General features: G+C 42.7%; 1 long non-coding RNA gene across 2 annotated transcripts in view; it reads right to left on the reverse strand.

The window, feature by feature from the left end:
- Positions 1–15,688, reverse strand: part of LOC122807078 — a 276,583-nt gene extending 260,895 nt beyond the window's left edge. For both annotated transcript variants that reach the window (XR_006365593.1, XR_006365592.1), the window contains exon 1: positions 15,420–15,688. This is a non-coding gene — a long non-coding RNA (uncharacterized LOC122807078). The remainder of the gene's footprint in view (positions 1–15,419) is intronic.
- Between the last annotated feature and the right edge of the window lie 7,980 nt (positions 15,689–23,668).

A 23,668-nucleotide genomic window follows, 5' to 3' on the forward strand; every position in this document is an offset into this window, starting at 1 on the left:
GAGCATGCATATTGAGGTTTACACATCTGGCATTGGTCAGCATTACCCTTATGTTTCTTTCCACTTATGTTTTGTAGGGTGGTGGGTTAGTCTTTTCAGTCTTGCCTACGGAAGGCTCTATGGAGGTGGCAAAAACCTTATCCAATATCCAGACACCCCATGACATCCCAAGCAGACAGACATTGGATCCCCTTGGAATGACACCAGTAATTGTGCCACTTGTTATAACTGATCATTCTGTGTTTGTACTGTGGCATCATTCTTGGTGAGGGTAGGATGCTGCAAACGGTCAGTGTCATACCAGCCTGGACTACATAATCGGGGAGCTCGTCTATGTCTCTTTTCATGTAGTCTGGGGAGGTACATCTCAGGACATTCACACCAGCATGGACTATGACTGCATCATATTTCTACTTGCTTTGGGGTGACCTGCATACTTGTGTTATGTGGCGTATTGTAGCAGCCTACAGGCAGCTTACTGTACCCTTTCCCTTGTTCAGTCTGGTGTGCGGGACAGCAGCGTGTCTCACTATGGAGTCACCTATTACAACTGTATCAGGCATGTTGTTTCTCCTTCTGGTCTGTGACTGTTTGGCACACCAGCTTTGTGTACTATGTGTTGCATGTGCTATGTTTGGAGGTTGTTTGATTGGGTGTCTGCTTTGGAGGCCTCTGTTGGTGTGGTGTGTTTGTAATTGGGGCCTCCGGGAATGTTTTTCTGTGTTTATGTCTTTGGTTTGCAGTTGTGATAGGTCTATGTGGGACTGGGTTTGTGGTGTGTGTGGTTACCTTCTCCTCCTGACTAGTTTTGGGAGTACTGAGTTGAGGGAGCTCAGCCTCCAGTTTGGATAGATGGTTGCATCTCTCACATATATTTGTATTTGTTAGGGGGAGTTTGGGGTTGTCTGTGTACTTGGGGCAGGTGTAACATTGCCTCAATATTCACAGATTCAACTTGTTGTGGCTGGCCTTAGTGGATTGTATGTGTGGACATATTTTATTGCCATACTACTGATCAGTGATTACTTGTTTTTTTATGTTTGCTCTATCATGTAGTAGCTTCCTCATTCTCTTGCATGGTTTGGTTATGGCTGGTGTCCACCATGCCAGATGCCTGCGTGTATGGCATTGTGTCATGTTTTAATTTAGGATAGCATAATCCAAGCATTCCTGGCAGTGTTCATGGAATGCCTGTATAACAGGTTCTGAGGTGTGGCCCATATTTTGCACCTGCACAGGACCTTTAATGGATTCCACATCAGTTTGGAGGAGTGCAAATTTTGCTTTACACACGTTTTTCACTGTGGTTTTCTGGCCAGAGACTGTGGTCAGGATGTGTACATCCAGTGTGATTACTCTATGGTCTGGTCTTACCAGTGAGCAATACACTTCTCATCTTGCCATCCAGTACCCATGTTGCTGATTATCACATCCAGTATGCTTACCCCTCTTGTGGGAGTGGTACGTTGTTCCTGGGCATTTTGGTTTACGGATTCTATGAACTTTTGTCCTACAGTGTTGGAGCTAGTATAATGCTCCCAGTCTATGTCTGGGTATTTTCAGTCACCCAATATAATGTGGTTTGGAGGGCTTGATATATTCATGTATTCCAACATAGGCCAGGTGCAGTTCCTGGTGTTGGGACGGTAGTCTGTAGCAGGCTATAAACTGGGGGGCAGTTTTAGTCACTGTTACTTGACCATGGCTAGTCCATGCTGCTTCTTGTTGTGGTACCAACATGGGTGTGTGGTTATCCTTGACAATTATTGCTAGTCACCCTCCTTTTGTAGCTTGTTCCATGTTTTGAGGCTGTACAGCACAGTATGAGGTGTAACCTGGTAGTGTTAGGGTGCTGTTGTGAGCCTTGACCCAGTTTTCTGTTACAGCACAGATATCAACATTCTCCATACTGGGTGAGTTTAGACTGCATGCATCTTGCTGTTTAGACTTTTGGCATTGGGTAGCATTACATCTAGGTTCTTATCCCTTCTGATACCTATGGAGGTAGGTTTGTGTTTTGAGCCTTACCTATTCAGGGCACACTGTGGGTAACAACAGCCTTTGCCAGTATCCATACGGCCTGCACTGATAGGTGCACGCCAGTCCTAGCAGGTGGAGCATCATGTCATGCTCAGCATGTCATCCCAGGCTGGCACACATTGGATCCCCTTTGACTAACTGCAATACTTCAGCCAATTATTGCACTTGATCATCTCATTGTCATATTGTGGCATGATGCTTGGTGACGGTAGGATGTTAGTCACGGTCCTCAGGTGTGCATATAGTACATGGTGTTACATTACTTAACACATGGCATTCATGCCTCAGGTGCTGCTGCAGGGCTGCCTCTGTCGGATGCACATATTACACTCCCTGTACATGTTTGTGAGCAGGTCATGTCATTTTAGGCATCCCTGCTATTATTTGAGTGAGTCAGAGGGGGTATCATTCCCAGGGTTCCTACTGAGCCAGTGTATGTGCTATGCGTTGCCTCTTTGCCAAGGCCAGGGCATACTGGGCACGACTCCTTCTGCCTACTGGGGCAGGCTCAGGTTGTTCCTTCTCCGAGTCACGCTCTGCCTGTGATGGCCTTTGCAATGGTGGGGGGCTGTTTGGGCCAGCCCTATGCTGGTCCTGCTGCAGCTGTTTTCGCAAGATCATATTATGTAGCATAGCACATACCATGACAATTTAGGTACATGTAGTTGGTGTGTACTGCAAGGCTCCACCAGATGTGTCCAGACACCGGAATCGTGACTTGAGCAGCCCAAACACACGCTCTATTACATTACGTGTTTGTGCGTGTGTCTCATTATGGCGTTCCTGTTCAGGTGTGTGTGCGTTTCTGATGGGTGTCATCAGCCACGGCTCCAGTGCATAATCTGCATCCCCCACTAGGTGTCCGTGTGGGATGTCCCCATTGGCAAATGTCTGGTACAGCTGCGTCAAATGCCAGATGTGGGAATCATGGTAGCTTCCAGGGCAACCAGCACACACCTTCATTATTATGCCCTGGGCATCACACACGATCTGGCAGTTGATGGAGGGGAAGCCCTTGCGGTTAATGTAGGCCCTACCCCGCTCACCGGCTGGTACTTTGATGCGTATGTGCGTGCAGTCTATTGCACCCACTACCTCAGGGTATTCCGCTATTTGCTGGAAGAGACGCATATTGCTGGCCAATACCTCACGGGCATTGGGGAAATATACATGATCACCAACATGTGCTGACATGGCATCCAGGAACTGGTGCAGTACCCTGGAGGCTGATGCCTGTGATATCCCCATCATATCACCAGTTGGTCTCTGGAAGGTACCTGTTGCTAGCATTCTTAGGCCAACACATACTTTGGTTTCCACTGGGATGGGTTCCCCTCTGTTGGTTCTGTTTGTGAGGCGTGACCTGCACAGCTCCACTATTTGCTGCAGGAGGTCTCTGTCCACTCTATAGCGCTCTACTATCTCCAGCTCATGTAACCCGTGGTAGGTGACCCTGGGCCTGTACACGCTTCTCCGTCTCCTCACTGTGGGTTGTCTGGCACCATCTGCATTGTCACCACCCTCAGCAAGTCGCCTATGTCTCATTATGAAAGCTATGGCAGCCCCTAACATTTCTGCTCTGAGTTCAGCTTTTTCAGTTTTCACTTCTAATAGCTTAATCCTGTCTTGCAGTGTCTCTTGTGAGAAACATCTTGCACTGCTGTTTGCAGAGTTTTAAGTGTTGGGCTGAGCTACTATTCTGCCTTTGTAATTGCCTGCTTCTAATTGTTTTCACCTGCTAGCTCCAGCAATATTCCCTGCTAGCTTCCTACTAATTCTGTTGCTTCTTTTTTCCTTTCTGTTTCCTCAGGGGGGAGCAGCGTGCATACCAGCAGAAACACGCTCACAGTGGCTTACATGCGCACACACATGCTTACACGGTTCAGAATCTGCTTATTCGGGTTAAAACGCATGCACACCCGCGCAAACAGTGTTACAAATCTGCCAACAGCCTCCTACATGCTCAGCCTGCCCTACACGCGCGCACACAAGCGCAAACAGTGGTAAACATCTACCAACACATTCCCACATGCTCAGTCTGCCTTACACGCGCGCACACTGCCCTACTCGCGCTTCATGGCGTGCACGCATGCAGCAAGAAACTTTGGTGTAGGCAACAGTGTACACCTTCCATTTCTTGACTTTCCCATGCTTATGTTGTGGCACTCCTCTTTCCATGATATGTGTCTGACATCTGTCATGTAACTCTGGCCTCCAATGAACTGCATTTCTTTCTGCCATTCCCCCCTGTGATGTCACCTATCTCCTACTCTGTTCCTCCCCCTTATGTAACTCTTACACTACTCAGAATGTGCTCATTTGCTATGTGACAGTGGAATTCAGTATCCTAACACTCATTTGCATCAGATTGCCTACTAATGCTTAGTTACATGTCTTAGACTCAGCTTCCCCCCTTAGCAACCACTACACGGTGGCAATGTTGTTTTTGGCCTGCTGGTCCCTGCATTGTAAATCCATGTATTGCATAAAACCCACATTTGTGGGTTTATAACCTTCATTTTTATGTTTTTATATAGCGCAGCCCGTTTGCTGGGCTGCTTGGGTTTAAATATATTATATATATTTATTTCTCCTATTTGCATCGGGGTACCTTGCCAATGGCCACATATTTGGCCATTGGCATGCTGCCTGACACATATGCACCCTTATTTGGAGCTGACATGGCTCCATTGTGGTTTTTGCAGAAACATACTCAGTTGTCAACTGAGTACATTTCTGCAGCTAAAACGTCTCTTACATGGGCTGCTTTGGGCTTCCTGGATCGCTAATCTACCTCATTTGCATGCTATTCAAAAAAATACGGTATTTAAAAAAATACAGTATTTAAATTGATTTTAACTGTGTGGAAGGAATATTAGCTGAACTGGAAGTTAGTCAGTGTTTGCTGAATTTTGTTATTTGCTAGTAATTACAGGTGTGGGGGTAGTCACATTCTTTGATTTCCTGTCCTTGCCTATTTAAGTGGTACAGTGTGAAATATTTTCTGCTTAAAAACCTCAGCTTTGGCCGGCTAAGAACTTGCTATATTCAACTGGACGTATAAGAGAATTTAAGTACCTTTATCTGCTCTTTTTTTCCCAAAAATACAGTAATTAAAATGATTTTAACTGTGTGGAAGGAATATTAACTGAACTGGAAGTTTTCACTCTGCTCTTCACTCTGCTTTTCAGTTAGTCCCACCCACCCTCACTGTTTTTGTTTTGGTGTTAATCTTTGTTTTGGTGTTAATCTTAGTGGCCTTGCAACTGCCCGCCCCTCTTGTAAATTTGTGTTTGGATACTCCTTCTGGGCCCATCTCATTTGCTCACTCAACTGAGTGCAGAGAGATCATATTCTGATTTCAGGCACTCCTACTGTGTACAAAGAGAGCATCAGGGAAACAGAAAAAAAATTAAGCTTGTTTCCTGCCTTTCCTGTTAAGTGGTATAGACTATTTGTAGGCTTCTGAGCCCCCAAGCCCTTCTGTGTTGGAGGGAGGCCTTCTAGCTTAGTTTTTTTTTCCTCATAACTAGCCAGTTTTCTAGTTTCAGCACTCAAATCTGTTTCTTTGATCTCGGCACTTGTTCAGAAAAAAAAAAAAAATTCATCTGCTTTTACTGTACTTGTGTTTCTACCTACTTTTTTTACTTTTGCATCATCTTAAAAGTACTCAATTGTATTTATTACTGCTTGGTGTAACTCATTCTAAGCCTTTTGGTTTAAACACTTGGGCTTTGGACCAGTTGTTTTGCACTCAGAGTGTTTGAGGTCTGCACTGTAGTGGCAGAACAGGTAGCTTACATCCTTCTAGGTTGGGAACTGATGATTGAGGGCTCAGTGTCTGTTATTCTAAAAGTATATTAATTCTGGTTTAAGCACTTGGGCTTTCAGGCCAGTTATTTTACATTAAGAGGGTTCGTGGTCTGCACTCTTGTGGGAGGAGAGGCTGGACTCTGCCCTTCTGAGCTGGGAATTTCTGGTTGAAGGCTTATAGTGCATGCATATCTGAACTGCTTCTTACTGAAGTTGGTGCACCTTGTTTGCTGTGGCATAGACTGGATTTGGGCCTGCTGGATCTAGCTTTGTTTGTGTAACTTGAGCACTAATCCAGGCATTCTCTAAAGTATTCAATTGTATTTATTACTGCTTGGTAGTAACTTGATTAAAGTGTAGCTATCATTCTAAGTCTTTTGGATTAAGCACTTGGGCTTCAGACCAGTTGTTTTACATTAGGAAGGTTTGTGGCATGCACTGTGGTGGCAGGACAGGTAGCTTTCATCCTTCTAAGTTGGGAACTGCTGATTGAGAGCCCAGTGTCTGTTATTCTTAAAGTGTATTAGTTCTGGTTTAAGCACTTGGTCTTCAGGCCAGTTATTTTACATTAAGAAGGTTTGTGGTCTGCACTCTCATGGGAGAAGAGGCTGGACTCTGCTCTTCTGAGCTGGGAATTTCTGGTTAAAGGTTTATAGTGCCTGAATATTTGAACTGTATCTTACTGAAATTGGTACATCTTGTTTGCTGTAGCATAGACTAGATCCAGGCCTGCTGAATCTAGCTTTGTTTATATGCTTGTTGTTTGTTTGCTTGTTATTTCCCTGGAATGCTAATTCCACCTAATACGCGGCTTCTCAGCGCTTCTGTGGATCACTAGTAATATCTGCATTGCTTACTGCACTTATTTCCTTGTTTCACTTGAAAGAAAGTTACTGTTTATCGTTTTTGCATTTAAGTTACCTGTAACACATTGCACTTAAGTTACCTGGCACTTGCTCACTAAAGCAATTATATTAGTCAAGCACTACACCCTCACTCCCCACTGGCCCTGGTTTTCAATTATTAAGGAATTCCCAATATTTCTAGCATGTCCAAAGGTCAGTTGTCAATCTCCTCTCCGGTCCAGCTGGTGAATCTGGGAATCTTGAGGCAATGTTACAACTGCCTCATGTACACAGACAACCCTCTCCTCCTCCCAACAAATTCCAACACATGTGAGAGATGCAACCATATAGCCAAACTGGAGGCTAAGCTCTCTCAACTCAGTACTGGCATAACCAGTCAGGAGGAGAAGGAAACCACACTCACTACAATTCCAGTCTCACATAGACCTACCACGACAGCAAACCAAACACATAATCACACAAAACATACTCGGAGGCTCTAAATAAAGATCTGCCGAAGCAGCAGAGACCTCCAAAGCAGACACCCAAGCAGCCACTACCCCAAAACAAAACACGTGCAACACATATCTCACAAAGCTAGTGTGCCAAACAGTCACAGCCCTTAAGACTAAACAACACACCTGATACACTTGTAATAGGTGACTCTATCGTCAGGCACACTGACGTCCCGCTCACCAGGCTGAACAAGGAGAGGGTCACGGTGAACAGCCTGTCGGGCGCTAGGATCCGCCACATAACACAAGCACTCACGTCACTCCAAGGCAAGTACAAATATGACTCAGTCATTCATTATCCATGCTGGTGTGAATGACCTGAGACGTACCTCCCTGGACTACATGAAAAGAGACATAAAGAAGCTCTCTGAGCATGTAGCCCAGGCCGGTATGACCCTGACCTTGAGTAGCATCTTACCCTCACCAAGAATGATGCCACAATATGAAGACAAGATGATCAATTTCAACAACTGGCTTAAGTACTGGTGTCATTCAAAGGGCATCCAATGCCTGTCAGCTTGGGATGATATGCTCGACAAGCCACGATGCTTCGCTAGGGACAGCTTGCACCTGTCACCCCTGGGCTTTCGGATATTGGCAAAGGCTCTTGCTACCCCCATAGTGCCTTTTTTAGGGAAGGCTCAAAAGACAAACCCACCTCCATAGGTATCACAAGGGATAAGAAACTAAGAGTAATGCTACTCAATGCCAGACGTCTAAACCTCAAGATGCACGCACTCGAAACTCTCCTTAGCATGGAGAACATCGATATCTGTGCAGTAACAGAAACCTGGTTCAGGGCTACCGAGAGCACCCCAGCACTACCACGTTATACCTCATACCATGCTTTTCGGCCCCAAAACGTGGACCAAACCACAAAAGAAGGGGGAGTATCGATATTCATCAAAGATACCCACACCTCCAGGTTGGTGGCAAAGCACGAAGCATCAGAGACTATCCATGTGCAACTAACAGTGGGTAAAACTGCCTTCCAGTTTATAGCCTGCTACAGACCACCCTCCCAAACCCAGGAACCCCACTCGGCCTTCCTGAGAACACTGGAAAATATGAAGGTCTCTCCAAACACCATTATATTGGGCGACTTCAACTACCCAAACATAGACTGGGAGCATTACTCTAGCTCCAACACCCTAGCCCAAAGATTCCTAGAATTTATAAACTCAAATGCTATGGAACAACTTGTTACCACTCCCACAAGAGGGGAAAACATACTGGACCTGATCATCACCAACATGGGGACTCTATGCTCCAGACCAGATGTGTATCCCTCACTGGTAAGATCAGACCATAAACTAATCTCACTGGATATTCACATCCCGACCCCACCCCCTGCCCAGAAAACCACAGTGAAAAACTTCTCTAAAGCAAATATCACACTCCTCAAAACTGAGGTGGAATCCTTCAAAGCCCACGGGCCTGTGGAAAATACGGCCCAGACTGCAGAATCCTTTATAAATGCATTCTATGAACACCTTCAGGAATGCATGGATCATGCGATCCCAAATAAAACCAAGACCCAATCCTCCAAAGGCAGACGTCCTGTCTAGTGGACCCCAGCCATAAACAAACTATACAATAGAAGGAGGAAGCTACTAAATGATAGAGCAAAATCCCAAAAGGGAAGGCATCACTGATCAGTATTAGCAAAAAACTACGGGCACACATAAAATTGTCTAAGGCCAGCTTCGAGAGAAAAATTGCACAGGACACTAAGGATAATCACAAGGCTTTCTTTAGTTATGTCAGGAACCTGGGTGGTAATTCCCAGATATGCTCAGAATTAGTCCAGAATGACAAAAAATACACCGAACCCACAGACATTGCCAACATCCTAGCTGACAGGTTCAGCAAACTTCTCTCCCCCACCAAAGGGCAAATATCTATCCCAGCAGAGTGCTGCCCCTGACATCTCAGATGCTCAGGTAAGAGCCGCCTCTCCAAAGCAAAAACACAGCATCAATGGGACCAGATGGTGTCCGGGCTGTCCTACATGAACTCCAAGAAGAGCTAAACCCAAACATAAAACTACTGTTCAATCTCAGCCTTACTACAGGATATGTGCCCAAAGAGTGGCGACAGCAACAGTGGTCCCTCTCCATAAAGGTGGTGCCTCAACGGATCCTGGAAACTATCGCCCCATAAGCCTGACTAGCTTGGTCTGCAAAGCTATGGAAAGGATCATCATGGACCTCATAAATAAAGATATTGGGGACCTACAAACACTGGATCCTACCCAGTTCGGCTTTGTTAAGGGCAGATCCTGCCTCTTAAACCTGGTTGATTTCTTTGAAACACACACCAAGGCCATTGACGACGGGAAGGTGGTCCACACACCCTACCTGTACCTCGCAAAAGCCTTCGATACAATACCCCACTGGCATTATAGATAAGCTCACCAGCTTAAATATAAACCCCTATGTCACTAGATGGATTGCAAACTGGCTCAAGGACAGAACCCACATGGTTAGAATTGCTGGAGCCATGTCAGACTCCAAACCAGTTACAAGTGGTGTCCCACAAGGCTCAGTCCTGGGACCTCTCTTGTTCGGTATATATTTCTCAGAGGTACAGACCAACACGGAAGGACTGTGGCTGACCAAGTTCGCAGATGACTGCAAACTGGGCGCCATAATCGACTCTCCAGCCGACACAAGCATTCTCCAAAAGGGCCTCATAGAAACAGACAACTGGTGCCAGAGCCATGGCCTCAAGCTAAATGCCAAAAGTGTATAGTCATCCCTTTGGCAAAAACAGTGCCCACAAATTACCACATAGGTGGTAATCCATTAAGTACAGAAGAAGTAATTAGGGACCTGGGGACCCAAGTTGATAGCAATCTCTCATTTGACAACCACGTGGCCAAAGTGGTTAGAAAAACATTTTATATAGCCCACCTAATCATGAAGGGATTCACATCTAGATCAGGGGACGTCATCGTGCCTCTTTACTCATCCCTCATCAGGCCCATAATTGTGTACAAGGCCCTTTTGGGATGTACCTTACCAGACACCTGCAGCAACTGGAAAGACCCCAAAAGTACCTCACCAAGAGGATCAAAGGGCTCAAACAGATGCCATATGCTGCCCGGTTAAAGAAACTCCAGCTTTACTCAGTGGCATACCGCCTGTTCAGAGGCGATCTGTGCCTGATGTATAAAGCCTTGTCCAACCCGGAATTAATGGACATGCTGCACCTCAGAAAATCCAAATCCCATCGAGCTACGACTCGAGAGACTTGAACCTCAGCACTGAAATAAATAGGACATGCTAGAGGGACAGATTCATAACCCAGAGGCTCCCTTCACTCTGGAATAAAATCCCAGTCCAGGTTAGGCAGAGTCCCTCATTGACTCTCTTCAAGAGGAATCTTGATGAGTGGATGGGAGATCGTAGGTTTACCCCGGGTATCACTTCTGTGTCACTGTTAGACAGAGGCACAGTATACTAACCTCGAAAAAGGGCATAGCAAAATAAATTTAAAATGGGTGGCGAAAGCCAAACACATTCTGGCTAGGCTTATAAATGCCCTAGGACAGATAGCCTAGTATGAACCTATTCGGCTGCAAGTGAGGTGATTAGCTTATTCACGCCCACTCCGTGTAAGAGACATTTTAGCTGATCTCTTACATTGACTTTGGGCTGTTCCTGGATTGCGAAGGCTGCATGGAGTCTTACAATACTCTTAGACTCCGTGCAAGCCTTCGTGAATCCTGCCCATTGTTGCAGACAGGCAACATTATTCATTATAATATTGCATATGAAGAAGAGTACCAAACTGCAGAGGATGAGCTGATGTATGTACACGAATCAAGGGTTATGCAGTCATTTAAGGAGAAAAGGTTGTATGAGGAATAATTAAAACAAAGACCATTAAATGGTTGAAGTATTGAGACAAGCTTGTGCTATATAAAATTTGTACTTTCACTGAGTTTTCAGATACACAGCTCAAGTAACAAAGACACAAATAGGAAGAGGTTTATGTAAATCATTAGTGAAGGCCCACCTGGAAAAGCATACAACTTGGTATATATACACAGGGCAAGATTAAGGTGGGGAGACAAATATCTCTTCTGGGACCACATGCCACACAGGGCTCTTTGTTGGTCAGCCACCACCATGCCACTACAGGTACCAGATAATAAATGTTGATCTATTTTTTGTCCCTCTGAGTCTCTCATTCTTATAATTATCTCAGTCAATACAAGTTTCTACTGAAAACTGTAAGCCTTTTTTGGTAAAAAAAAATGTATGTGATATACTTAGCTGAGAACCATAAGCAGGCATATGCAGTAAAGTCTTCAGTACACCATTGTTTTCCACATCTCTGAATCAAGACAGTGAAATTCCTCCAAATACCCTTTTAGCCACGTAATACCTTTTTGGAAATCATACAGCATATATGTAACTGTCTCATAACCAAAAGCATGTGTTTGCTGCTCATTCCTGTATGAAAAAAAATTTATATTTCATAGACTGGATTCAGGGATTAATTTTCAACTACACCCTCATAACATAATGCATTAAAAACAGAAATGTAAAGCAATTAAACGATAATTATACGGCATTCAGATGTTCCATTGTGCAGTGGCCTAAGCTAACAAATGAATAACTATTGTCAACAGCTATGTTAGCAAATAGTTAAATCATGGATGAGAGTGGTATTGCAGACATTAGTTAGGTTTTATTTTTATGACAACTGCAAAAGATAGTAGTGGTGAGGTGGCTGTTAAAATTATGATTGAGCGCTGGCAGGACCTGATGAAATAGCTTCTGTATAGTGGGTCTCCAGCATGAAAATGCTTTAGTGAAAGATTCTAATGAATGGATAGGTGAAATAAGTGCAAAGGATTTGTCATCAGATGACTGATAGCACTAAGAAAATGGAATGTGAATAATGAACCAAGGAAGAGACAATTTTAGGTAGCAAGTGAATATGTGAGATTTATAAAGGGTGGGACAGTGATTTAAGTAAAAAAATGCTATATGGTAAGGATGAAGCTAAGATGACTCTGTGTGCGATTGAAACAATTTGGCTTTAGACAAAGGGATACAGTTATGCTCACGGTGACATGATTTGACTGTGAAGCTGCAGATTTTGCTTAATATTACTTCTAATCTACTACAGTGCTGTGACCAATGCAACACTATATTCCAAGACTGGTAAACGGGCATTTTTGAAAATGGTGAGGGTGGGGAGATATTCTGGGGATGGGACAGTTGGCAATATGTATGAATGCCACTTAAATTAATTAATTTTAAATTGTCTGCAAAAACCCATTGTCAGTGAAATGAATGCTTTCTCATGCAATCATGATTCGCCCTCCTGCAGAACAATGTGTTTAAAATTTACTTATTGTTTTCAGAGAAGTTTTATTCAGTTAAATGGCATAGCAGAGCAAAAATAAATTGCAGGCAGAACTAGAAATTTGGCTATCTTTACTGTTTCACTGATAGGCATTTCCTAGGACAGAAGTGACTAACCAATTCTGTGGGACCACAGATAGCGATCTGACCCTATGGAGTTATCAAGGACAAAACCAGGAGGTACATGTAGACTTACCCAAAGGTGGTGGTAAGAGAAATTACTTACTTTATCTCTGAAGGAGCTGTACATTCAGCTAAGAAATATAAGTTGAGAGTTGACAGTGTTAATTAATTAAAAAGTAAGGAGCGCTGATCAGAGTAAAAGGCTTTACTGAGGCCAATGCGTACAGTCCCATTAAGCATATCATTGTCCGTGCTAATCAGAATTTGATTTGTGGTGTTAAGGGTGTCAGTTAAGTTACAGTGTTCCCTAGCTAAAGCCACATTGTCAGAAATTAGAGACCAAATAAATGAACTGCATGTAGGCATCATATTTCCAGCACAACACAGAGAACATATACCCTGCGCTATGTGTTACAGTGCTTATGATATTCATTTACACGTTGGCAAAGGAAGAAAAAGTGACATGTCAGATGTCATATATATACTCCGATACAGTAGTGCTAAAGACAAGAAAGCATTTGGCAGGATACACAATATGCACCCATAGAGAGTAGGTGTGTTTAGCGGTAGAGTAGAGCTGCACTTGAAGGTTTGTTCATCCAAGGGGTAGGTGATGTAATAATGAGCAAACACTATGCACCGTAGATACACTGGAAATATTCATAGATTAAAATTAAAAGGCCATGAAGAACTGCTGGCACCAGGACTGCATTTCTACATAGCGAGAATGGTGTTGGTATGGAGGGGTACTCACTAGTCAAAGGTGTGCTTCACTAGTTAGGTTTTAAGACTGCAATCGGAGATTGGAATGGCATCACTAACATGCACTCCCCTGTTATAACAAGGCTTTTAAAACTGAGATCAAACCACTGGCTAACTCCTGAACTAATCTTCAGGTAGGCAATCAAGACTGTTTAACTCACCAAATAAAATCTTTAGAAATCTAATTACAAATAGATTTTTATTATATTTTAATGTTAAGTACCCTACGTTACAACTGTTTGAGATATAGAACGACATAAGTAGCCAGATGGTGATCACGTGATTTGAGACACTCAGCAGTACCCCCCCCCCCCCCCACCCCCACCACACCTTTTCTCAAGGCTTACTTAGTCTAGTTTTGAACCAAAGATATAGTCTGGCATATCCTTTGTTCTCGACTGCATACTTTTTTCTAAGTTTCTGAAAGGATCAGGATAAGTTTTAGTGATGAGCTTCCCCTGTGTTGCATTGATATCAGAAGTGGTACTGAAAAAAGCTGCAACCTCCCATAAAATATTTAGAAATTATGTAAGCAATAAATGCCTGACAGGGTGTGTGTTGACGTGTAATTAACACGCCACCCATGGGTGTTATAAGGCCCGACATCGCAAGCATCTTAGAAATTACATATTTTTTAATTACTTCCATCCAACATTATGAACTTGCAGTTTTAATAAGCTGCCAGCAGACAGCTCTTGAGTAGCTAGCATCATAGTCAGCCTTAGGCATAGGCCATCTAGGCAGCCACCTAGGGCAAGCTCTAGTAGGGGTGCTTTTCCAGTAATTTGGATGGTGTAGGTAAACCAGGATGGGGGCACTGGCTGGAGGGGGGGGCACCGTGTAGCCCTTTTGCCTAAGACACTAGTTGACCAAAGGCCGGTCCTGAATAGCATAATGGCTCAGTGGTCATAGCTTTGTCTAAAAAACTCCAGCATCAGGAGTTCAGCCCTAACCACTGGTTACTACCCATTCAGGTTTCTGCATGTTATCAGTGTTACTGAGTCGGTTTCCTTCAACCAGGTACTTCAATTTTCTCCAGCCTTCAAAACATTCTGGTTAAATGGCTACAAGTAAATTGTTAGCATATACATTGCGTTTGCCTTAGCTCTTTGTGAAGATTGTGACTGAAAGATCTCTCTAAAAAAATGTTGCAGAGATTAGCATCTGAACATTAAAATAGTATTTAACGACTGAAGTTGGGGAGACCTAAATATTTTTATTGCAAAGCGAGTGGGTGGGCAACAACATAAATGTTTGAGAACAAATTTTAATTTTATGGTTGGGCTCGTGCTCAAAGCTAGGGGTCCTATAAAGCTTTCGCGTATCCTCAGGGACATAAAATATTATTGCTGTTCACTTAAAAAACATGACAGAATAAGAGAATATGAATTAGCATACTTTTTCTGTAGTAAACCAAGTCTATTACTATTATCATTTACTAATTGGGATTCACTGCCTTTTCTCCAACAGTTTTAGGAGGAATTAAGAGGGACAGAGTTAAAATGCAAACAAAAAAATCAGGGATACCACAGAGGTACGAGCTGAACGTGTTCACACAAACGTACAGTAGATACACCACCACACGCGACATCGTGGGCATCAAAACACCAATATTTTGTATTTATGAGAAAGTGACAAGCGTACTACATGAGACTACGGTGTCACAGAAGATCACTCAATAACGTGATCATAATCATTTCGAGAAAGGAGGAAACTGCACGCTACCCAACATCTGTTTGTGGGTGATGGGTAAATAAAACCGGCCAAGATGTTGAATGACGTTCACCGAGTATCTGTATGGTGGTAGAAGAGATCCAGAGCTTTTCATAAATATTAATTTTCAATTAGAAGGCATTTCTAACTGGTATTCCTTACAGTCTGATAGGGTAATCTAAGATGAAGAAGAAATCTGATCCCGACCTTGTACTAAAACTGACCTTACAATCAATCACGGAAATCACGATGTACTCGTGACCACCGGCTGTGGCTGCGGTGAGTAAACAAAAGTTCTTTAGCGCCGTCAATTCTCCCTCCGCCCCCAATATATCTGTTCCGCCTCGAGGTCATGTCACGTTGCACTCCCATGGTTTTCCCTAATGTACTAATCCAGAACAAGGTAAAGCCTTGCTGACGTAGGCGGCTCACACCACCGCTAAGGCTTCGTGCACGTGGTAGTGCATGTTGCTTTCAGCGAACAATAATAAACGGGCTCCCTAGAGTAGTTGTCAGTGCGCAGCATTCAGCATGTGCACCTTCTTGTATGAAGCTTTTTTTTTTAATTCTTGCCGTCATCTTTTTCTTGTTATGTAACATCACTGCTGGCAGATGTAGATTATCTGTTTCAGTAGAACAGGTCGGAGTGAGACGTGCATACATGGGTTTATCGTATACTTGGGACATAGATAAAATAGGACTGGAAACTACTGATAAAATGCGTTTTATATCATTGGAAACTACTGATTGTCATTAGTTTAAACCGGCATTTTTGCAGATAACCAGCATTTAATAACATACCATTCTCGCGAATTATTTTATGTCTTTCATTGGATGCATTATCGATAATTTCCTAGCTTACCCTGATGTAGGTTTGTCTGTTAATAAAAACTGGGGCTCTCCCACATAACTAACTAAGTCTTATTTTTGAATGGCAATATAAAATCTGTAAATAATTCTGTAAGAACTTAATAATTTGTACCCACCTTTTATTCTTACCTTAACTGTACAGATTTTCTCAGAATGTCCAGATTTTTAACATACATAGAACTAGCAGTTCTTCCCAGAACCCAGGATCAAAGGAAATTCAAAAATAAAACACCCTGGTGGTCCACTATCACAAACAAATTCTACAACAAAAAAAATAATGTCTTTAAGTTATATAGCAGATCCAAAATCCCTCTTGTTAAAGGGAAAACATCAATAGCATTAAAACAATGAAAACACTATCAGGCCCACTAAAGGAGCTCATGAACTTAAGCTGATTTCTTTATTAAAACTAATAATAAGTTAGGTATTATTAAAAGAATCATATAAAGACAATGCGAGAGAGAAAGAAAGGGGAAAGGAGGGTGTACTCCCAAACTAGGCTACATGTATGTTGTAGCATTCCTGGTGGTGGACAGGGCTGGGATTATTGAGAGGAACCAGGAAGATACAAGGAATGCTAAAAAAGATAATACCCCATTAAAAAAGTTGCATCCATATGATTCTTATATATATATTTTTTAAGAGAGATGGGGGCTGTGCTTGTATATTTTAATATTTCAGGTCAACACTAGAAAGGAAGGTCTTACTGTAGCCACACACTTTGTGGAGGCTGAAGGATCAAGTAGAGCTAGATAGGTGTCCAGATCTCCACATGAACAAACCAGGATATCAAAGCTGTTAACTTCCATAGCCAACATGAAAAGACAGTCAATTTGTTTGGGCATTGCACTAAAGAGATCTCAGGTGCAGTAGACAGAGTAACTTGAAGCTGGCACACTTTGCAAGCTTTGAACCACACTACAGAGAGTTAATATTGACCAAGGTGACATGCCAGCTATGTCTTACACTGATTGTAAACAAGGACATAGGCAATCTCCAAGCACTTGATCCCATCCAGCGTGGAATCATCGGGGCAGATCTTGCCTGTCAAACCTGGTTGACTTCTTTGAGACTGTCAAAAAAGGCCCTGGATGAGAGAAAGTCAGTGCATACAAGTTACCTTGACTTGGCCAAGGCCTTTGACACAACCACCCACTCAGCCATCATCGAAAAGCTAACACAGCTTGGCGTAAATCCCTATCTCATCAGGTGGGTGGCCAACTGTCTCACCAACAGGACCCTCAAAGTCAAAATACGCCCCTCCACCTGTGATAGCATATCTGTCACTAGTGTAGTTCCCCATGGATCTGTCCTGGGACCCCTACTGTTTGGCATCTATCTTTCAGAGGTCCAGGCAAAGACGAAAGACCTGTGGCTGACCAAGTTTGCAGATGACTGTAAGTTGGGTGCTGTCATTGACTCCCCAAATGACATTAACATACTGCAAGAGGCTCTCACAGCAACTAATGACTGGTGCCAAAGTCATGGCCTGGAGGTAAATACAAAAAAAATGTATCATCATACCATTCGACAAAATCACAACCCCTACCAATTACCACATCAGCAGCAACCCCCTAAGCAAAAAACCTGTGGTGAGAGACCTGGGCACTCAGGTTGATAACAACCTTACATTCGACCATCAAGTAGCAGCAGTAGTCAGAAAAGGCTTTTACTTGGTTCATCTCATAAGTAAAGGATTGCATCCAGAAAAAAGGAGGGTATTAACTCGCTATACTCCTCCCTCATTAGACCAATAATTGAGTATAACAGCCTGTTTGGGGTGTAAATCTTCAATCATCTGCATCAGCTGGAAAGTCCACTGAAATACCTCACAAAGAGAATCCATAGCCTCCAACACCTGCCCTATGCAAACAGACTCAAATCACTATCTACTCGGTATCATACAGATTGCTCAGGGATGATCTGTGTCTCACCTACAAGGCAATCTTGGACCCTACCCTACTAGAGATGCTCTATATCCATAAGTCTAACTTCTCACGCACTACCCACTCAAAAAGCCTGAATCTAATATGCAACATCAACAAAACCTGCTGGAGAGACAGGTCTGTCTCCCAGAGGCTGTCCCATCTGTGGAATAGAGTTTCCATACACATCAAACAGAGCACCTTGCTGACCCTCTTCAAGTGCATCTTTGATGAGTGGATGGGAAACCACAGATTTGTCCCAGGGTTTCCACCTGTGTCCCTCATTGACAGTGGCGACAGGTGCTGACTGAAGTTTCTTTTTGGGGATAAACTCTTGGCTAGGCTTGTAAGGGTCCCAGGGCCATTAGCCTAGTAACCTCCTATGATATTTTGAACAAAAACTTCATTGAGCAGTTAGGAAACAAATCTCCTAGAGGACACATCCTTCTTGGCCTATTTCTTACAAATATGGTTGCCTCCTGTACTACTCCTCTGATATTTCCTTCTGCAGTGAAGTCTGACAACAAATTTGTGACATTCATCTTGCCAATTAACAGCTTTTTAAAGATCAGTAATAAAATTCAGGGTCTCCAGCACATGTCTTATATGGACTGAAGTCACTGTCACTGCACTCAGTATCGTATAGACTACTTAGAGATGACTCATGTCTGGTTTACAGGGCTATCTCTGACCCACATCTAATGGAAATGCTGCACATCTCTAAGTCAAATGGAACTGGAGTCACCCATTCCAGGGACCTCAATCTAGCCTGTGACATAAACAGGACCTGCTGGAGAGACAGATACATCTCGCAGAGGTTGCCACTCCTCTAGAATAGGCTTCCAATCCATATCAAGCAAAGCACCTCCATGACCCTGTTTAAGTGCAACCTGGATGCCTGGAAGGGAAAATAAACTTCTGCTGAGGATTGCCCTGGCTTCTCTTCTGGACATGGGTAGTCCTTGCTAGAAAAACCTTGGGCATAGACGATATCTCTCATCTAGTATCATGTTGGGATTTAACAGCTAGGCTTGTAAAGACCATCAGGTCAATAGCCTAGTATTATCCTATGAACTTAATCACCTTCTTTGTCCATTGATGACCACATATGATTCCTTATTGTTAAAAATTACCTCCCTATTGCAAAAATTATATTATTTTGGATATAGATTTATAGGTTCATATGACTTTAATTTTAATAAACTGGGACACCTATATTCCTGATGTAGGGCTTGCCCAAAATTTCCCAGACTATATAACCAAAAACTTCCTTGTGCAATTAGCAAACAAATCTACAAGTGGACATGTTATTATTGATATGATTTTTACAAATATGGTCTTGTACTGTTCCTCTGGTATCTCCTTCCCCAGTGAAGTCTGACCATAAACATGTGACCTTCTCCTTCATACTCCCAAAATCCCCTAGAGCATACCTCAATGAATTTAAAGACTAGAAATGTTCCAACCACAACCTTCTCTATAATGAAATATTAAAATTCACTTATGACTGCAGCACCCCAACTTCAATACAATAGCAAGCTTCAGTAAGGAATTCTACGTCTATTTAGAAAAAAATACATACACCTGGCAGTTTTTTCCAGAACCCAGGATCAAAGGAAATTTAAAAATAAAACACCCTGGTGGTCCACTATCACAAACAAATTCTACAACAAAAGAAAGAATCTCTTTAAGTTATATAGCAGATCCAAAATCCCTCTTGTTAAAGGGAAAACATCAATAGCATTAAAACAATGAAAACACTATCAGGCCCACTAAAGGAGCTCATGAACTTAAGCTGACTTCTTTATTAAAACTAATAATAAGTTAGGTATTATTAAAAGAATCATATAAAGACAATGCGAGAGAGAAAGAAAGGGGAAAGGAGGGTGTACTCCCAAACTAGGCTACATGTTTGTTGTAGCATTCCTGGTGGTGGACAGGGCTGGGATTATTGAGAGGAACCAGGAAGATACAAGGAATGCTAAAAAAGATGATACCCCATTAAAAAAGTTGCATCCATATGATTCTTATATATATATATTTAAGAGAGATGGGGGTTGTGCTTGTATATTTTAATATTTCAGGTTAACACTAGAAAGGAAGCTCTTACTGTAGCCACACACTTTGTGGAGGCTGAAGGGTCAAGTAGAGCTAGATAGATGTCCAGATCTCCAGATGAACAAACCAGGATATTAAAGCTGTGAACTTCCATAGCCAACATGAAAAGACAGTCAATTAGTTTGGGCATTGCACTAGATAGATCTCAGGTGCAGTAGACAGAGTAACTTGAAGCCGACACACTTTGCAAGCTTTGAACCACACTACAGAGAGTTAATATTGACCAAGGTGGCATGCCAGCTATGTCTTACACTGAGTGTAAACAAGGACATAGGAAATCTCCAAGCACTTGACCCCATCCAGCATGGAATCATCAGGGGCAGATCTTGCCTGTCAAACCTTGTTGACTTCTTTGAGACTGTCACCAAGGCCCTGGATGAGGGAAAGTCAGAGCATACAGCTTACCTTGACTTGGCCAAGGCCTTTGACACAATCTCCCACTCGGACATCATCAAAAAGCTAACACAGCTTGGCGTAAATCCCTATCTCATCAGGTGGGTGGCCAACTGTCTCACCAACAGGACCCTCAAAGTCAAAATACGCCCCTCCACCTGCGATAGCAGACCTGTCACTAGTGGAGATCCCCATGGATCTGTCCTGGGACCACTACTGTTTTGCATCTATCTCTCAGAGGTCCAGGCATAGAGAAAAGGCCTGTGGCTGACCAAGTTTGCAGATGACTGTAGGTTGGGTGCTGTCATTGACTCCCCAAATGATGTTAACATACTGCAAGAAGGTCTCACAGCAACTAATGACTGGTGCCAAAGTCATGGACTGAAGGGAAATACAAAAAAATGTATCATCATACCATTCGACAAAATCACAACCCCTACCGATTACCACATCAGCAGCAACCCCCCTAAGCAAAGACCCTCTGGTGAGAGACCTGGGCACTCAGGTTGATAACAACCTTACATTCGACCATCATGTCGCAGAAGTGGTCAGAAAAGGCTTTTACTTGGTTCATCTCATAAGTAAAGGATACAGAAAAAAGGAGGTTATTACCTCCCTATACTCCTCCCTCATTACACCAATAATTGAGTATAACGGCCTGTTTGGGATGTAACTCTTCAAACATCTGCATCAACTGGAAAGACCACTGAAATACCTCACAAAGAGAATCCATAGCCTCCAACACCTGTCCTATTGCAGACAGACTCAAATCACTATCTACTCGGTATCATACCGATTGCTCAGGGGTGATCTGTGTCTCACCTACAAGGCAATCTTGGACCCTGCCGTACTAGAGATGCTTTATATCCATAAGTCTAACTTCTCACGCACTACCTACTCAAAAAGCCTGAATCTAATATGCAACATCAACAAAACCTGCTGGAAAGACAGTTTTGCCTCCCATAGGCTGCCCCATCTGTGGAATAGACTTTCCATACGCATCAAACAGAGCACCTCGCTGACTCTCTTCAAGTGCATCCTTGATGAGTGGATGGGAAACCACAGATTTGTCCCAGGGTTTCCACCTGTGTCCCTCCTTGACAGTGGCGACAGGTGCTGACTGAAGTTTCTTTTTGGGGATAAACTCTTGGCTAGGCTTGTAAGGGTCCCAGGGCCATTAGCCTAAGTAACCTCCTATAATATTTTGAACAAAAACTTCATTGAGCAGTTAGTAAACAAATCTCCTAGAGGACACATCCTTCTTGGCCTATTTCTTACAAATATGGTTGTCTCCTGTACTACTCCTCTGGTATTTCCTTCTGCAGTGAAGTCTGACAACAAATTTGTGACATTCATCTTGCCAATTAACAGCTTTTTAAAGATTAGTAATAAAATTCAGGGTCTCCAGCACATGTCTTATATGGACTGAAGTCACTGTCACTGCACTCTGTACCGTATAGACTACTTAGAGATGACGCATGTCTGGTTTACAGGGCTATCTCTGACCCACATCTAATGGAAATGCTGCACATCTCTAAGTCAAATGGAACTGGAGTCATCCATTCCAGGGACCTCAATCTAGCCTGTGACATAAACAGGACCTGCTGGAGAGACAGATACATCTCGCAGAGGTTGCCACTCCTCTAGAATAGGTTTCCAATCCATATCAAGCTAAGCACCGCCATGACCCTGTTTAAGTGCAACCTGGATGACTGGATGGGAAACTGTAAACTTCTGCTGGGGATTGCCCTGGCTTCTCTTCTGGACATGGGTAGTCCTTGCTAGAAAAACCTTGGGCATAGACGATATCTCTCATCTAGTATTATGTTGGGATTTAACAGCTAGGCTTGTAAAGACCATCACGTCAATAGCCTAGTATTATCCTATGAACCTAATCACCTTCTTTGTCCATTGATGACCACATACGATTACTTATTGTTAAAAATAACCTCCCTATTGCAAAAATTATATTATTTTGGATATAGATTTATAGGTTCATATGACTTTGATTTTAATAAACTGGGACACCTATATTTCTGATGTAGGGCTTGCCCAAAATTTCCTAGACTATATAACCAAAAACATCCTTGTGCAATTAGCAAACAAATCTACAAGTGGACACGTTATTATTGATATGATTTTTACAAATATAGTCTTGCACTGTTCCTCTGGTATTTCCTTCCCCAGTGAAGTCTGACCATAAACATGTGACCTTCTCCTTCATACTCCCAAAATCCCCTAGAGCAAACCTCAATGAATTTAAAGACTAGAAATGTTCCAAACACAACCTTCTCTTTAATGAAATATTAAAATTCACTTATGACTGCAGCACCCCAACTTCAATACAATAGCAAGCTTCAGTAAGGAATTCTACGTCTATTTAGAAAGAAATACATAGAACTAGCAGTCCTTCCCAGAACCCAGGACCAAAGGAAATTCAAAAATAAAACACCCTGGTGGTCCACTATCACAAACAAATTCTACAACAAAAGAAAGAATCTCTTTAAGTTATATAGCAGATCCAAAATCCCTCTTGTTAAAGGGAAAACATCAATAGCATTAAAACATGAAAACACTATCAGGCCCACTAAAGGAGCTCATGAACTTAAGCTGACTTCTTTATTAAAACTAATAATAAGTTAGGTATTATTAAAAGAATCATATAAAGACAATGCGAGAGAGAAAGAAAGGGGAAAGGAGGGTGTACTCCCAAACTAGGCTACATGTTTGTTGTAGCATTCCTGGTGGTGGACAGGGCTGGGATTATTGAGAGGAACCAGGAAGATACAAGGAATGCTAAAAAAGATGATACCCCATTAAAAAAGTTGCATCCATATGATTCTTATATATATATTTTTAAGAGAGATGGGGGTTGTGCTTGTATATTTTAATATTTCAGGTCAACACTAGAAAGGAAGCTCTTACTGTAGCCACACACTTTGTGGAGGCTGAAGGGTCAAGTAGAGCTAGATAGATGTCCAGATCTCCAGATGAACAAACCAGGATATTAAAGCTGTGAACTTCCATAGCCAACATGAAAAGACAGTCAATTTGTTTGGGCATTGCACTAAAGAGATCTCAGGTGCAGTAGACAGAGTAACTTGAAGCTGGAACACGTTGCAAGCTTTGAACAACACTACAGAGAGTTAATATTGACCAAGGTGACA

The sequence above is a fragment of the Protopterus annectens genome, chromosome 7.part0 (genome assembly GCF_019279795.1).
Source record: "Protopterus annectens isolate FY-2018-M chromosome 7.part0, PAN1.0, whole genome shotgun sequence".
NCBI classification, from domain to species: Eukaryota; Metazoa; Chordata; order Ceratodontiformes; family Protopteridae; genus Protopterus; species Protopterus annectens.